Below are 18252 nucleotides of genomic sequence, written 5' to 3'. Positions count from 1 at the left end.
TTTTTTTTTTTAGTAAACCCAGTGGAAAGAGTATGTTAATAAATTCAATAACTGATTCTTTGAAAATAGAAAAATAATTGAACATTTTGGAAAAAATAAATTAAGGGAAAAATAGAAACACACATGAAAGAAAATTATAATGGAAAACCAGATATAAAAGAGGTACAGAGATATTTAAAATTTAAAAATTAAATTTATGTAAAATTAAAGTTATTTAAAATAATTAAAATTATTTAAAATAAAAATTAAATTATATTTAAAAATTATAGAATGTTGTTATACATATACATTTATGAATAAGAAATGTAGTCATGAGGATAACATGCTAAGAAACTTTGTTATTAATGTTAACTGAACAAGCAGTAGAAATGTCAACTAAATGGATAGTCAAGGAAGAAGTGGGGAATTTTGTCAAAGAAATTCCACCAAAAACCTGGTCATAGCTATACCTGACATTGTAGGTAAAGTTTTTTCAACTTTTATTATTTATTTATTTTTAAAGATGTTATTTATTTATTTGAAAGAGAGGAGAGAGAGAGTAAACCTGAGTGGGGAGAGGAGTAGAGGGAGAGGGAAAAGTAGACTCCCCACTGAGCAGGGAGCCCCATGTGGGGCTGGGTCCCAGAGCCCTGGGATCATGACCTGAGACAAAGGCAGACCCTTAACCCACTGAGCCACCCAGGGGCCCCAATTTTGTTTTAAATTTTAAAGGAACTTTTCATTCCAATATCACCTATGACGTTTTAGGACAAAGAAAAAGCTGGAAACCAGGATGATAAGAAAATAGTACATACATAAAGGGCAAATAATCATGTATAAACCAATATCACTTTTAAATACAAGTGCAAAAACTTTAATCAGCTACTTTAAATAGAAGAAACACCACATGCAGTGTTTCTCTAACAGAAACCTGAGAATGGCTTGATGTCAGGGAATCCTCTGATACATGTCGTAAGTGTATCACTCAGTCAAATAAGAACTTAAGAGGTTATATACAATGTAGCTTTAACACCTAACTTTTAAAACTCTTGATACAGTAAGTATAGGATGTTTTAACATGAAACCTATATATATTTATTTGCAAATAAATACAAATAGAAATTGATATATTTATTAAATATATCTATTATTCAATAAATATGCAATAAATAATTATTTATTAAGTAATATTTAATAAATAAATAGTGAGATTATTAATAAATAATATACCATTTATTTATATATACATATATGTATATGTATGTATATATGTAATATAAATATATGTGCATACATATATTTTACACACACACACACACACACACACACACACACACACAAAATGGAATCAGCCATGTCATATTTAAGAATAATCCACTGGTGGTTACCACATTAACAAAATCAAAAGGTGACTCTTACCCATCATTTCCCATTATTCTCGGCCAGTAAAGCAAGGAATGAAGCAATAACACAGGACACCGATATTGGAGAACAGAAAAAATTCTCATAATTTGTAAATGATACCACTTACACCTAGAGAATATGAGAATATTGAGTACAAATATTGGCACCAATAAGAGAATTTGGTAGATTGGGCAGACACAAAGGACTTCTTTTAATACTAGCAATAGAGAGCTAGAAAATATTCTTAGACGATCCCAGGAACAGGGGCAACATCAGGGCAACCAGAAATGTAAGCTAAGTTGTAATGAATATATAAGAACACAACAAGAACACTGCAGAAATTTCTTACTGGACACAAGGGAAGTGCTTCAGTGAAGGGACACAGCTGATTGGGAGACAGCAGGAAAGACAAATGGGTAACATCTCTCCTGGAGATGTTCGGGATTCGTCCCAATGCAGACATCTCCCATCTCATCCTTGACCTTGTAGGACCTTGTGTGCAAGGAAATATAGTCTGGCCTTTAGAAGTTTCAGCCTCCGACCGTGGGGAAGCTTTCTCTACCTCCCTGTCTTCCTGACCAGGGGGACGGAATCGGGACCCCAGCTGGGGATTCAGGCTCTGATCTAGTGGTTATTACCTGTGTGCGGTAGCGTTGCCTTTCCATTTAATAAGGTGAGCATTAGTGTCCCGTCTCGGGAAGATGGGCCATCATGCTGTAGGGTCACAAACCAAGGACTACCCCGCCAAACCCATAAGTGCACATTTTGCCTTGAGTCCCAGTGAAGATAAAGATCTACAGAAAAGTAGTCAGGGCATGATGTCACAAGGAAGCCAGAAGAATCTGTTATTGATTTTTTTTTAATTTTAATTTTTTTATTTTTTTTTAAGATTTTATTTATTTACTTGACAGACAGAGATCACAAGTCAGCAGAGAGGCAGGCAGAGAGAGAGAGGAGGAAGTAGGCTCCCTGCGGAACAGAAAGCCCGATGCGGGGCTCGATCCCAAGAACCCTGGGATCATGACCTGAGCTGAAGGCAGAGGCTTTAACCCGCTAAGCCACCCAGGTGCCCCCTGTTATTGATTTTTTACCCATGAACAGATTTTTCCTTCTCTCTTTGTAAGCCTCTGTGTTTTCTTACCTCCCAGTGTATTCAATTATTAGTTCTTTTACCTGATGTTTATATTAGTGTGCCATGCACCAAGTACTGTTAGGTATGGGGGTAAAGTGGTGAATGAACACATGCATATTCATATATTCATATATGCATATGTAGAAATGTATGTGAATGTGTATATTCAAATGTGTGTACATGTCATGCATATGTATGCTGCATACATGCATATGTCCTAATTATGAAAATACATATACAAAGGGAAAGGACTATAAGGTATAGGTAACATGGTGATTTCTGAGAGGTTGTCACCACTAAAAGTGATTTTAAGGTATTTTCTGGGTTTTTTCCCACAAATACTTGTAAAAAGCATGAGTTATGATTTTTCACCTAGGAAAAATATCCTGAGGAACTTTTCAAGAATTTAGAGATTTGAGGGGCGCCTGGGTGGCTTATTTATTTGGGCAGCTGACTCTTCGTTTCGGCTCAAGTTGTGACCTCAGGGTTGTGGGATCGAACCCCATGTCAGACTCCGCACTTAGCGGAGAGTCTGCTTGAGGTTCTCTCTCTCCCTCTGCCTCTTTCTCTGTCTCTGTCTCTGCCTCTGTCTCTCTCTCTCAAGCTCTAGAATAAATAAATAAATCTTTGAAAAATTAGAGATTTGAGTCACTGAATGGCGGTCTCTGTGACAACGCCCCAGCACAGGGTCCATCCTGACTGTGACACAGACCTCCTCTGTGAGGCGGCACCGACCAGCGGTGGTTCAGCACCAGTGCAGCTGCTAGTGGGTGGCTCTGATTGCAGGCTTAGCTCCTTCACGATGAGATGCTGATTTCAGGGTAAATCTGGGTCCTGATTTCTTCCCTTGGGTGACATGTCACAGTGAGGGGCGCGTGTCCCTTTGATGCACATCTTATTTCTTTAATGGAGGACTGCCGTGTTTGAGATTGATGGGTAGCCTTTCTTCTGAAATACCCGATCATCCAGTTGTAGTGGGGTTTCCCTAAAAGGATGCATTAAATAGAGCTTGGGACAAGGAAGTATATCACAAGATGATCGGAACAGCCCTGGCGGGATGTCATCAGGACCTGAACCAAGACTCCTCCACCGGGGGAGTGGAAGGAAGAGGCAGGGATGGGAGATGGGCAGAGGCTGACCAGCAGGGCTCATTGATGGACTGCAGATCGGCCTCATGGGAGAGAAGGTGGGGAGGGGCAGTGATGCTCAGGCTTCCGGTTAAGGAAATTCACAGAAGGTAAGTGAGAAAGGATGTTGGATAGAAATATTCAGTGAGCAGTTTCAAATGCAACACGGTCCCGGAGGATTATTTATAAGCACACTCAGATAATTCACCAAATAGACCCTTGCTCAAATGGACCCAGGGATCTCTCATTCAGATGCCCTTATATCTCTCTAAAGCAAGGTAATTTGTTTCTCTCTATCCTGGGTTCTTTATTGCTGGGGTCTAAGTAATGACCTCTGTTTTCAGTACAAATCACCCTCTTTGCAACCAGGTGCTCCCAGGATGGTTGGGTTTTTCCCAGAGTCACTTAATTAATCGTTTATGTAGAAAAGTCTCCGCCACAGGTGACTTCTAACCCTCAAGCCTAAAAACTCCCAATCAAGCAAAAACTTTTCTGAATGCTGTACACTGGACTTTGTCATTTTTCCGCCCTCAATGGAATCTGCCTTCTTCCCAAATAGTCTCCCTGAACAGGTTTACTCTATTTTTTTCCCACCATCCTCACCCATTCCCATTCTCTCCCCTTTACCAAGTCCTGGGGTGTCCAGTTCAACTTTCAGAAATCAAAACTGAAATTTGCACCAATGGGAAAAATATGATTTTTACAATTTAATCAGTAACACAGACTAGGATGGGGTAAGGGGGCAGCACTGAATACACAAGCAAAGAAAATGTGAAAGCAAACATTCTGAGCTTCTTAAGACAAAGACTTGTGTACTCTTTTATGTCCTCATTCCTGGTGTTAGCATGCATTTTATAAACTATATGTGGTTAATGTGTGTATTTTAATCACATGGTGCATTTTTGGGTTTTGTTTTGTTTTTTGTTTTTGTTTTTGTTTTGTTTTTAGAGAGGGGATGGGAGGGAGAAGCGGCAGCAGAGGGAGAGGAAGAGAGAGAGAGAACCTTCAGGAAGCTCCATACCTAGCACAGAGCCCAGTCAGGGCTCGATCTCACAACCCTTAGATCATGAACTGAGCTGAAATCAAGACTCCAGCACTTAACTGACTGAGCCCCCCCAGGTGCCCCCATGTGATGCCTTCTAAATCAGAAACTTTAACATGTAGGTAATCTGTACGGGTTCCCCACCTTGAATGCTTACACATTCAATGACCGCTATGGCAAGTTTATAATCATGGCATCCCGGAAGGAAGAAAAGAGAGTACATTTGCCTCATGGTAAGCCCTGTCTTGACAATACATACAAATCAATGTCTGAATGATCGACTGTCTAACAGAGTGATTTGAGACCTTGAGTAATGCAGAAGGACCACTCTGTTTGTGACTGTCTGCAAAATTCAGCCACAAGGCAGAGCCATGTCTGGAGCCAATGGGAGATCTCTATTTATATTTTAGGACGAGACTTGCTTCCTTTAAACCCTAAAATACTGCTGAAGATCTAGAGAAAAGAGGAACACTTGTACGTGGAAAGGGTTTGTGTTGTTTTTCTCATTTAATAAGAGCCATTTTGGTGGAAATTTAAAATGAACTATTTAACAAGATAAAGATCAGTTTCTCTTTAACTATAAATAAACACTCAAATACATTCTGGGTCCTGTCTGGAGATGAGACTGGGGTGAGAGGGGCGTGAGTCATTACAGGAGGAGGCATTTGCCGGCGGCATGTTAGCTATTTTCTTCTTTGAAACAAATGAATTTTAGGATTATCAACCACTAGCCTTTGCCAAAGAGAATTTCCGCCCTGGCTTTAGTGTCTGCTGCCCACTTCCTACTCACTGAAGTGACGGACGACTTGAAGCTGTCCACAAAGTTCGAAGCGGCTGGTGAAGTTACTGCTTCACACCAGCGGCCAGGAAGTTAGGGGAGCAGGGACCCAACGTGCTGTACTCCAACGGATACTCTTACAGATCTGACTTGTAGTGAGATCATTTCACACACACAGCAAGATGGGAAAGATTTTGATTCCAACCGAAGCCATGAGACCACACGTACCTTGTGTAACCGGGCTCGGCACTTACATCAATAGGTGGATTTTTTCCTCCTCTCTTCCCATTTTTCAAACAAGCAAGTCAAGAAGTGTTATCATCTATGATGGAAAGAACAAAATGGGGAAGGTGACCTTTAGTTGAAAATAGGAAATTAATTCTAAGAACTGCCAGTTTGAAACCCCAATCCTGATTCCCTCCACTAGATAATGACGCAGGGAGTTCCTCTGTACTAGTAGCCGCTCAGATAAGTTGGCTGTTTTGAGAGAATCCCCCCAAATTGGAAACCTTAGTTCTATACAGAAAAAAAGTATTTGGGACTTACCACCCACTTAAGCAAAGAGAGAGAATCCCTACTCCCCCTTCCTCCACCGCAGTTACCAAGTAACCCAGATCTCCCTCTCCCAAGGACTTCAAGGACATGGGACCTCACAGCCAAGGGCTTGTTCTCCCTTAGGTCTGAAGATCCATTTCCGGGAGTTTTCTCTTGTAAGTATAAAAGGCATGATGAAGCATATAATGCTAAACGAAACAAATCAGAGAAAGATAAATATCATATGACTTCCCTCGTATGTGGAATTTAAGAAACAAAATAAAAAGCAAAGGGAAAGAAAAAAAGAGAGAGAGACAAACCAAGAAACAGACTCGGAACTCTAGAGAACACACTGCTGGTCACCAGGGGGGAGGTGGGTGGGGGTGGGGAAACAGGCGATGGGGATAAAGGAGTGCACTGGTGACGAGCGCAGGGTGACGGAGGGACGTGTTGAATCACCATATTGTACACTTGAAACTAATCTTACATTGTATGCTAACTATACTGGCATTTAAAGTTGTAAAAATTCACTAAAAAAAAAGGAAGAAGGAAGAATGGAGCGGTGGAAAGAACGCTGAATTTAGGGAAGACAACTACTTTTTATCATCTATGTCCTTGGACCAATCATTTACTTTTTGGGGTGTAGCTAGGGGACCAATCTTAGCCAGACAGCTCCAAAGATTGTTATAAGAATCAAAATTATACAATGGTAGAAAAAGTGCCCTGGACATTGTGGTATGTATGACATTAGTATCAGGAAATTTTTATTATGTTTTATAATGTTATGTTAGTCATCAGACAGTACATCATTAGTTTGTGATGTAGTGTCCCAAGATTCATTGTTTGCATATAACACCCAGTGCTCCAAATATCAAGAAATTTAAGTGATTTATTTGGAGTACTCCAGTTTTTAAACTATTAGTATTCTATTTGTGTAAAATCAGGATATTTTCTGGTACTTTCCAACTCTCTGCCAAATCTTCCAATATAGGTGGACGAGGACTAACTGTGCCTTACGGGGCACAGTTAACTTACATGTCATTTGCTGTTACCATCAGTGTCTACGCAAACTCAGCGTTAGGTTGAACCATATTAAATTGCCAATTCTGAAGGTAAAAATGGTCCAGTATTGCCCATTATATGTTTCCTTCTAATGCTACCTTTCTCCCCGTCCAGATGACCAGATGGGGCTTAGAGAGAGAGGAAGATGGACCGAAGTCAAGCAGGACCTCGGTCTCCCAGTCTGCGTGTCCAGCTATTGAGTCAGGAACTTGTAAATCCGCACCGTCACCTGGACATACTTTTGCTGGATTTGAACCGATTCGGCACAGCCTGGTGCTCTCTTGTCCCCATTTATCCCGGGCTTCATTCTCCTTCTGTCAGGAATTCTTCCACTTCCTACCACCACCACGAGGCCACGTGTCTCTGAACACTGCTTGAAGAGGCATGGCGGCCGTGTCGTATTCCACATGCCTCATCTCATTCCAGAGGCCAGGCATCCGCTCCTGGGTTTGTCCGGGATTATCTGACCTTTCCATCGTGTGCACGCTCTTCAAAAATCCCGACCTGAGCTGGATGCCTGAGCGCTTCTGAGCATCACCCGAGTCCCCGAGCATCTGTCCTTCTGAGACTCTTGGGTCAGGGGATGCAACTTCTTTGTCTTTTCTTCATATTGACATGATGGTACCTAGAAAACTGTTTTAGAGAGAAATTCTGTATTTGTCAGTTTGTTGCATCAGAGGACCAAGCTATTTTTTTAAAATTATTGTTGTTTTCAATGATTTTCTTAATGTGACTTAATGACTAACATAACCAATACATCATTTATTTTGTTGGGGAAAAGCAGAGGGAGAGAGAGAGAGAATCCTGAGCAAGCTCCATACCCAGCATGGAGCCCGATAAGGGGTTTGATCTCACCACCCTGAGGTCATGGCCTGAACTGAAATCAAGTTGGATGCTTAACTGACTGAGCCACCCAGCTGCCCCATAACAGCTTGTATTTTGGGGAGACCTCTCTTTGCCAGGTACCATGCTAAGTGCTTTACGTTGGTTCAGTATTTAAATTCTTATACGGAGACTCCAAGTTAGATATCGCCATTAACCTACTTAACAGATCTAAGAAAAGGAAGGACTGTGAGCCTCGGTCAAGGTGAAGCAGGTGGGCATTCACACCCAGGTGCTGAGTTCTCAGTCTTGGAGCTCTGCTGCCTCCCTAGGGTTGGATCCTGAATGATGTCATTTGATTATCTAAATATTTAATGCCAAGTCGTTGTATGTAAATATGTATATCCATGATCGACTATCCAGGTTAAACAAGTTTTTTAATCCAGAGGGCCATACATATATTCGTATTTTGTGCCAAGTAAACTGATCTTTTGACAATTGAACACAACTTTTTATTTTTAAGCAGATGTCTGGGGCCCTGGGGAAATCCTTGCTAACGAATGTTAAACGTCCTGAGGGCTAAGCCAGAGTGATAAGCAACATTGCCCCTGTTGCAACAATTTTGGCATGGGATTGTGATGAGGTGGGAGCTTTATGGCTGAGCTCTGGGACGCCCCAGAACCTTGACAATAACAGGCTGGTTGTAGGGTTGTGTACATGGTTGGCGTTGGAGGAAATTCTCCTCTTGTTAGTTTATCCTGAGTTCACTTGGGAGAACCATGCCTTTCAGCCTTGTGAAAACGCTGGCTCTTTTTCTAGAGGAGTTGGCTCTGTTTTGTTTCTTGCTGCCTAAACTAATGGGGAGTGATGGATGTGCATCACTTGTTTTCCTAAATTATTAACAATTCCTTGAAGTAGAGAAAAAAACAACGCAGGGAATATATTTCTGGCAGACAGCATGCTACAGTGGGATGGACGTGACTGGCAGAGACTGGAGGGGCTGGCTCCCGCTCTGGATGTGTCTCTCCACATGGACATACCCATTCACTGCAGTTAGCTCCCCACACACGTCCACTCTCGCCCCCCCCCCCACCCCGCCCCAGGTCTACCAACTTGGGAGAGTCAGTTCAGCTTCTGAATCTCAGTGTGCTTCTTGATCCCTTTGCTTATTTGTTCATTCATTCACAGCTACCCGCTCACTCACCTTTTAGGTTTCAGGCAGAGGTTCAGGTCCTAAGGAAACACTGTTTCCTTTCTAAAACAGTAAGGATAGTACTTTCTTGAGTTCCAAATATTTGTTATGAAGTAAAACTTTCAGCGATGTGCAAACACCTTGCGAAGTTTAAGCAGGACACAAATGTTGGTTATTACATTTTTTTTTTAAATAGAGGTATAGGAAAAATATTTGCAATCATTAGTACTCGTTAGTTCAGAGTTTTTTTCTCACCCCATGTGGAAACTCAGACCCGTGAAGTCATCCCTCCCTATTCCTCGCTGTGTGGCTAGACCACGTTTTGTTTATCCATCCATCTGTGGATGGACATTTTGGTTCTTTCCACCTTTGGGCGCTCATGAACAGTGCCACTGTGAACAACTGTGTATAAGTGTTTGTTGTCCTACCTGTTCTGAATTCTTTGGGGATATAGAAGTAAGCATGCAAGTGATGGGTCATTACGGTAATTCCATGTTTAAATTATTGAGTAAAGATCACACTGTGTTCCACAACAATCACACCATTTGCCCTTCCCACCAGCAGGCATGCTGGTTCCACTTTCTGTAATATCCTCGCCAACACTTGCTGTCTCCCACTGTTGTCATTATGGCCATCGTCAGTATGAAGTGCCATCTCATTGTGGTTTTGATTTGAGTTTCCCTAATGACTAAGGATGTTGAGCTCCTTTATCTGTGCCTGCTGGCCGTGAGTATATCATTTTCAGAGAAATAGCTTTTCAAATTCTTTGCCCATTTTTAAATTGGGTTGTTTGTCTTTTTTGCTGTTAAGTTGTAAGAGTTCTTTATATAATCCAGATACAATAGATCCTTATCACAAATAGGATTCACAAATATTTTCTGCCACTCTGTGAGTTGTTTTTTCCCCCTGTCTTGGTAGTATTCTTTGATGCATGAAAGTTGTTAATTTTGAGGAAATCCAATATATCTATTTGTTATTTGTTGTTTGTCGTATCTAAGAAATCTGCCAAATCCATCATCGTGAATATTTACTCCTATGCGTTCTTCTAAGAGCTTTATTATTTTAGCTGTTATGCTAAGGTCGCTGATACATTTTGAGTCAATATATGTCTATTTTGTGAAGTAAGTGTTCAACATCATTTTTTTTGCATGTGCATTTCCAGTTGTCCCAATACCATTTGTGAAAGACAGTTCTTTATCCATAAATGGGTTTGACATGCTCATTAAATATCAATTAATCATGGATATATGGGCTCTGTGTCTGGATTCTCAATCCTGCTGCATGTATCCGTATGCCTACCCTCATGCCAATATCACACTGGAAGTTTGTAGTAAGCCTTGACATTGGAAAGTGTCAACGTTCCAAATTCATTCTTCCTTTTCAAGATTGTTTTGGCATTCAAGGTCTCTTGCAATTTTATATGGAATTTGGGATCAACATTTCCATTTCTGCGGAAAAGATTGTTAGGATTGCAGAGAATCTGCAGATCTCCTTGGGGAGCATTGCTGAATTCATAATATTAAATCATCCAATCTATGAACATGATCTATCTTTCCATTCGTTTATGTCTCCTTAATAACATCCAGCAATATTTTATAGTTTTCAGTGTACAAGTATTGCTTCTCTTTCATTGTATTTATTCTTAAGTATTTTATTCTTTTGGATGATATTGTACTACTGTAAGTGGAATTTCTTTCCTAATTTCATTTTCAGATTATAGTCTGTAGATTCACAATGGATTTTGTATTTGAAGTTGTTTTTTGCAAATTAACTGAACTCATTTATTAATTCTGATATTTGTGGATTCTTTAGGATATTCTATATATAAGATAATGTCATCTGCAAATAGTGTTCTTTCTTCCTTTCCAAACTGAATATGTTTTATTTCCTTTTCTTACTTAATTGCTCTAGCTGAGACCTCACAATTATTAGAAGTGTTAAGACTGGATACCCTTATCCTGTTCCTAATCTTAAGGAGAAAGATTTAGTCTTTTTTTTTTTCTTTTATTAAGTAAGTTGTTATCTATGGGTTTTCCGCAGATGCCTTTTATTAGGCTCAGGAAGTTCATTTGTTATGGACTGAATTGTGTCCTTCCCAAATTCATGTGCCGAATGTGACTACACTTGGAGATAGGGGCTTGTAGGAGATAATTAAGGTTAAATGAAGTCGTAAGAGTAGGTTAATCCAGTGGGACCAGTGATCTTAGAGGAAGAAGAAGAGACACTGCAGTTCTCTCTCTCTTTCTCTCCATGCACACACAGAGGAAAGGTCACCCGAGAAGACAAGAAGGCGGCTATCTTCAAGCCAGAAAGAGAAGCCTCCCCAGAACGAACCATGAAGACAACTCCATCTGGAACTTCCAGATCCAGGGACTGTGAGAAGATAAATGTCTATGGTTTAAGCAACCTAGTCGCTGGTATTTTGTTAGGGCAGCCTTCGCAGACCAAGGTACCACTTATTCTCAGGGGGTTTTTTTAGTGTTCCTTTTCATCATGAAAAGTGTTGAATTTTTGTCAAATGCTTTTTCTGTATCAATGTAGATGGTCATATGTTTGTGTCCTTAGTTTTATTCATATGTTGTATTACATTAATTGAATTTCAGATGTTAAACCAACCTTGCATTCCTGAGATAAATCCCACTTAGAGTATATACACATGATTTATAATCTATTTAACATGTTGCTAGATTGGATTTGCTGATATTTTGTTAAAGATTTTTGCATGTATGTTCATAAGAGATATTAGTCTGTTTTCTTTGTTTGGTGACAATAGGGATTTTAGAACTCTCATAGGGTAAAGGGCAAAGACAGATTGTTTTCCAAGCCTCCTAACCAACCAGGGAAGTTTCTTCAGATGACAAGACAATACAGAAGGAGCAGGAAAGGCTCCTGTTTGTATTTATCCTATGTTTATCTTTGACATTTACTTTTAAGACTTCCTTCATCCATTCTATCCCTTTTATAAAATTAAGTTTTGAATTGGTGAAGAAGACAGAAACCAAGCTTTGTAGCTGTGTAAGACTTGCTACAATTCTTACAGGAAGGGCAGAGTGGACCTTTGGGTGACCTGATTTTATCCATCCACTTTGCTACTTTTTATTTAAGGAAGGGCCTAGGAGAAGCCTTTTAAAAACAAAATGAGCCTGTCTCATTTTGTGTGCTAAAGTCAGAGTCCAGTAAATGATAGGATTCCTTTTCTAATCACTGCTTTAACTGGAATTAGTGACCGAGAAGCAAAACGTTTGCACTGTCAACATTTCTGAGGTTGTAACCACATGGTATTATTCATTTGATTTCTCCACTGCAAACTGTATACACACACACACACACACACACACACACACACACACCATATGCACATGTAAATGTATCTGTATGTGTGTGTGATTAAACTAAATTCTACTTTTGAATTCTGAGATGGTTCACAGAGATTATCTGGGATCATAGAGTCAACACTGTTGCCCTGAGCGATGAACAGAAATACCACATGGGAATCAATTTCTCGGGTTGCTCATTTACTATCTTCATAGTATTTCACCCGTAGATTTGAAGCCAGGCATCTTAACTTCGGCTGTTTGATTATCTTTATACAAGCTACAGATGAATGTTCATTGCTGGTACTTTGGTGCAGAGCTGGAGGAAGGGTCCCTCCTCTACTCCTCCTGCTGAGGAAGGGGCCCTGAGCTCCCAGTGAGAGTCTCACTGTTCAGGTGGCCACACCCCTGCCCACTTTCCATCCGGGTGCCTCCCCACAAACTAATCTTCTTTCCATTTCCTGCTGAGCGTCGCGATTGCCTAGTCTCTGCCAGTGTTACCCCACTTCCTCTATTTGGAGGTACTCCTCTACCCTTTCCTAATTCATCCTCATGACGTGTGTCAAACTTCTCTACATGAAGCTGTCATTAATCCACTTTCCTCATGTAGGGAGGTAGAGAGGTGGGCCTAGGTGTTTAGTCTGCCCACTAGGATAAGCAAACTAGAGGAAACGACAGTGGTGAGAATGTGGTCTGGGACAGAAGAAGGCCGAACAGGAAAGTCCAAGGTCACGTCTCAGTCAGGGTTTTAAAAACACTGTCAGCTTCAGAGTGGGATAAGCAGGAGGTGTTAGGATCTATTGGTAGATAGAGTATAGACCATGAAATGGGTGTGATGGAAACCCATAGAAAATTGGTTTCCAGAGACTCGTTCAGTCACCTTGGGAGGGTTCAGAGGCCAGGCTTCAAACTCCAGAGGTCTGCGCTCTGATGTAAACAAGGGTTTTGGAGGACAGGATAGGAACCAAAGAGACCCAAAGTCACTGTCCACAGACAGGTGCACACAGGGCAGGGAGAGGCAGCCCCTGGGAACCTGAACAGGAGCTCTCCATTCAGCCCAGTGAGGGGAGGGATGATACTAAGTTCAGCCTGCGTGGGTGGGAAAAAGGAAATGGTTGCAGAACTTTGAGTACTGAGTTGCTCAGTCAAAACTGATTTAGGAACTAAGGATGAGCTACAGAGTGTGCATTTGGGTATAGGCGATTAAACTGAATCTTAACAAAATATTGGGAAAAATACAGCATTGTGTCAGGAAAGGAGGCTCACCATCACCAGGTCTGGCCACTCAGTCCTTTGATGGCATTTCCAGGTCAATGATGAAGACCTCTTTCAGGTTGGAGAGTGTTGTCAGTGCATCTCAAAGTACCCACATTCTCAGAAACAAATTCACAATAGTCAAACTCATAAGAAACCAAATCATAATCCAAGAATAGGGTTTTTTTGGTTAATTTACAATAAGAAGTATTTCTTTCTAGTGATATTGATGCATGCTACCCAAATTAGTAGCCATCAGGATATGGTTAGGGCACAGAATGATATTTGAGGACCCTGGGAAAACCCCCAGGTCAGTTCTTGATACCATATAAGTCTCTTGAATGTGAAGGTCTGCCCAGTCCCTTCTATCTGCTGACAAGCACCCACTCACACCTTGCCCCTCCTCCCTTTAATAAACCATCTTCTCCGGCATGTCACTACCATTGGTTGGACTACTGACCCTTCATTTGATTCCTGCATGGCCTTGCTCTGTCTTGTTGTACTTTACGGATGCCCTGTTTCCTGGAGACTAACACAGAGCAGTCATCTCCATTGAGTCAGGATTCAGATAATGTAAATTGGAAGCTCAGCTTCGGTCTGAGGGCACACTATTTTAACTCCTCTGCATTGACGAGGTGGGCAAAATATGACACCAGTCTGACATAACTTGGATCCTTTGAAGACTTTCTGTCCTCAATAATTTTGACGAATGGCAATGGCCAGATGGAGAGATGGACAAAAAAGCTCATGAAGTTAAAATCCTGGGGTAATGCAACATTTATAACAGTGTTGACTTTCATGAACTCTCATTTTGTCTTCACTGTATTTGTTGTGTGCTTTATTATCTCATCAGAACAGGAATTCCTCAAGACATAATAGCTTATTATACCTCATTGGGCTTCCACTCCAGATTCTACAGATCCTTCCTGACCTGGGAACATGTGGCTGCCCTAGCAGGATGCAGAAACTTGACCTGAAAGTGCACGAGGACCGTCGACAGGAAGGCAGACCCATCACCTGGGAATCTTGGAAAAATGCAGATTCTGAATCTGTCTGATGTCTGAGACAAGGCTCAAGGATCTGCATTTCTAACCAGCTCCCAGGTGACAGAAGTGCCACTTGTCTGCAGACCTTGAGTGACAAGGGTCTAGTGGTTTGGAGACTCACTCTCCCGAGTGATTACTTCAGTTTCCTGCATCGTCAGCTTTGTGCCCTTGGGCAATTCCTTTCATCTCTCTGAGCCTCATTTTGGGTCTGTAGAGCAGGAATGCTCCTTACTTCTCAGGCTCTTGTGAGGATGGGGGTCATGAATGTTTAATGCCTTTGATAGTGTCTGTCATTTACAATCTTTCCTTTTAGCCAATCTCTGGCCCTTATAGCTAGATGACCCCATAGGAAGACATGGGGCAGCTGTCCCTAGGGTTTTCTCAAAAGCTTTCAGTCTGCTCAGGCACCAGCTAACCCATTGGTTTGTTTCTAGCTCCTGCTCTCAGTGGGGTCACCCTTCCTCTAACCCCTGGATCATGGTTCCCAACACCTGGGCTCTTCCTGAGCCTGGGAATTCTGACCACACCTGGCCTGGACACTCCGTATGTAAAAATACTGTTGAAAGGTGCCTTATCTTTGTGACATCATTGGAAGAGGACAGACAATCCCTTTCTCCCACCACTGCAAGGCTGCTACCTGGGGATAGTGATAAAGTCTGGCTTCCAAACCGAATAGGGTTTATGTTTATTTTGAGAATACATTTCCTTCCCTGGGTGATCTACCCCTCTGAGAAGTTGGTTAGTAGTCTGTCTTTTTCCCCCAAAATGGAGGGACCCAGGGGCACCCTGGGAAGTGGTTCCTTTCTAGCATTTAAAGACCAGCCATGTGAGATTGCCATGTGAGATGTGCAATCCCAGATTGCTGAGCAGAGCTTTGGCCACAGGTTTCCTGTGTACGGGGAAGACACTAGAGTCTGGCATTTCTGTTTGAGAGAGTGCAGGATGCTCTTGTAGAGAGAACAAGGGGAAATCATCAAGTTGTCCATGATTACCAAAGGATATGTAAGAAATATGTTGTCTAAGGTGGAAATTGCTACCCTTGGGTAACAGGAAAAGGCTGGCCATTACATTATAAGTAGGAAACGGGAGGTAATGAAACAGAGGCCGAGCACACAGTGCAACCTCGATAAGCAAGTTTGCATCACAGCTGCTCAATCCATCCTCTCAGATGGCTCTTCTCCGGGGCGTTGACACTCAGTCTCTCGTATCCATCGGTGAAATGAGCAAAGAGATTTGCCCGGTTGTCGCTATCGTTATCGGAAACTAATACCAACAAAGTGCCAGCAAAATATCCCCACAGCGTCCTATGAGATGGAAAGCACCCCGACGGACCCAGGCGGACCTGTGAGTGTCCATGTCTCTGAAGCACCGTGAGCTCTGAGGGCTGGCGCAGGTCACAGGGAAGTCGCTGCGGATCAGTCTTAATGGACTCAGGCTTCAAACAGTCGGCTTACACTTACAGCCAGGGGGTATGGAGAGGCCGTGGTAAAAATGCCTTCCGTGTGTGTGGCTTACAGCTCGGCTACCTAAAGAGTTTGGGAGCATAATGCCTGGCTTGTTCCCTGGGTGTCCCAGCCGGCTGACTGCTGGTAGGATTTCTGGCAAGAAATTAGGCACAGTGAACCATGCTCCCAAGACATTGGAAAAGCAACTCTGCCATAAGTCTCCTAAGAACATACGGCTATGCTGACGTGAGGTTCATTCCGAGCAGTCATTACTACAGAATCCATGCTGGCAAGTGCCATGAAGACCGCCTCCTCATTTTGCCCCTTTGGTCTCAGAGAGGGATGGTCTTTGATTGTACAAGTCGGAATCCAAGTTGGGATGAAGGCTCCTGCCCCGCAGTAGGTTCAGTAGGAATCCTGACATCCCCCCTCCAACTGGCCCCTTCCCTGCTCTTACAGCTGTATAAAGGGCAGTGTCCAGTGGGGAGATGGGGGTGAGGCTTCCCGGGCGCCCAGTTCTGAGGCTGCCATTCACAGAGCAGTCCACAGGACCAGCATCTTCTGGAATTATGCAGTGTACCCCCTAGGGCGGGCACATTGCCTGTGCTTGGAAATAGCTGTGATCTGGCCCAACTCATACACATCAAAGTCACGGGGGTCCCAAGCATGATACAAATGGATGGAGTGAGCTCCTGCTTGGCAACAAAACCCAAGGGATCAGGCCTTGGATCTTGACAACAGAACTATGGAGGCCTGAAGGCTGAACTGGGCCTGGGGTAGGATCCATGCCCAAGGCCTTCAGGTCCAGGAAGGGGAAGTTTGGGTCAAACTGGGAAGTGGTTTCCCCAGTGCCACTCAGAGCATCACTGGGTGAGCCAGGGTGAGGACCCAGGTTTTCTGGGTGCTGGGCCCACACACTCTCCCCATGTTTCCTTAAATGGTAGTGAGAACAGTGCTCTGGGGATGTTGGTTGGAGACACTGATGGCCAGTACCAGAGATCACCTCCAGCTAGCTGGAGCACAAGAGAACGGTTGTTACAGTGTACAGGGGAGTCTCTCTCTCAGCTTATAGGAAGCTACTTTGGTTCTGTCTCTCTCTCGCCCAGACACACACCTGTGCATACACATTTCTGGCCATCTTTGACCCCTTGTCCCCCCATAGACCACTGCCATAGCTGAATATTTCTTTCTCTTTTTCTTTTTAAGGTTTTACTTATTTATCTGAGAAAAAGAAACCATGATGTGGGAGATAGAGGGAGAGAGACAAGCACACTCCCTACTGAGCAGGGAGCTCACGTGTGACTCAATACCCAAGACCCTGAGATCGTGACCTGAGCTGAAGGCAGATGCTTCACCGACTGAGCCCCCCAGGCGCCCAGTGGCTGAATATGTCTTAAACCCAACCCCCCCAAAACTCCCCTGATGCCATCCCCAAATGGAGGCCCAGTTCAGAGGTGTCAGTCCCTGATTCTCACCTGTGGTTGTAGGAGGACTGGCAGGACATCATCCAGAAAAAGGGACGAGGGAAGTTGTAGTTGAGGATCCTGGAGGCTGAGAGGAGAGAATTATAAATGAGCCCTGCAGACACTTCTGTAGGTGCTGCTGTACATGGGGGTCTCCCTCCTACCCCCACACCCAAGTCTGTGTCCTCCTTGGCCCCGTGTCTCTGTCTTCCCCACTCACCTGAGAGGAGCCCGGGGCCTGGAGGAGGGAACCGGAGACATGGCCTCGTCCCTGCTCAGCTCTGCCCGCTGTGCTGGGGGCCCTGCCAGGAGCCTCGGGGCACCCTGCCCTCCCCGCAGCGGCTCCTGCACTAACGGCTGTGGGGCTCCTTCTTTGCCGTAGGGAGTCTGGGGCGAGCCAGTGTGGGGTGTGTGGTGTCCGGGAAAGAGGGAAGCAACCTCTTTACTTACACACTGTGTGCCTTTGTCTCAAAATAACCTCAGACTCGACCTAAAGCACAGGCTTTGACGTTCATGGTCCCTGAAGCCTGGGGGGTGGGAAGAGGAATGTGAACTGGGGACCCAGGAGTCAGCCCGATTCCCCTGCGTGGTCAGGAAGCAAGCTGCACGGTGCCGTCAGGCCTCCTCGGCGGAAGCTTTGAGGTGACCTGCCCTGTTG

This window comes from Martes martes (assembly GCF_963455335.1).
Source record: "Martes martes genome assembly, chromosome: 11".
Lineage (NCBI taxonomy): Eukaryota > Metazoa > Chordata > Mammalia > Carnivora > Mustelidae > Martes > Martes martes.
This window is presented reverse-complemented; position numbering follows the sequence as displayed.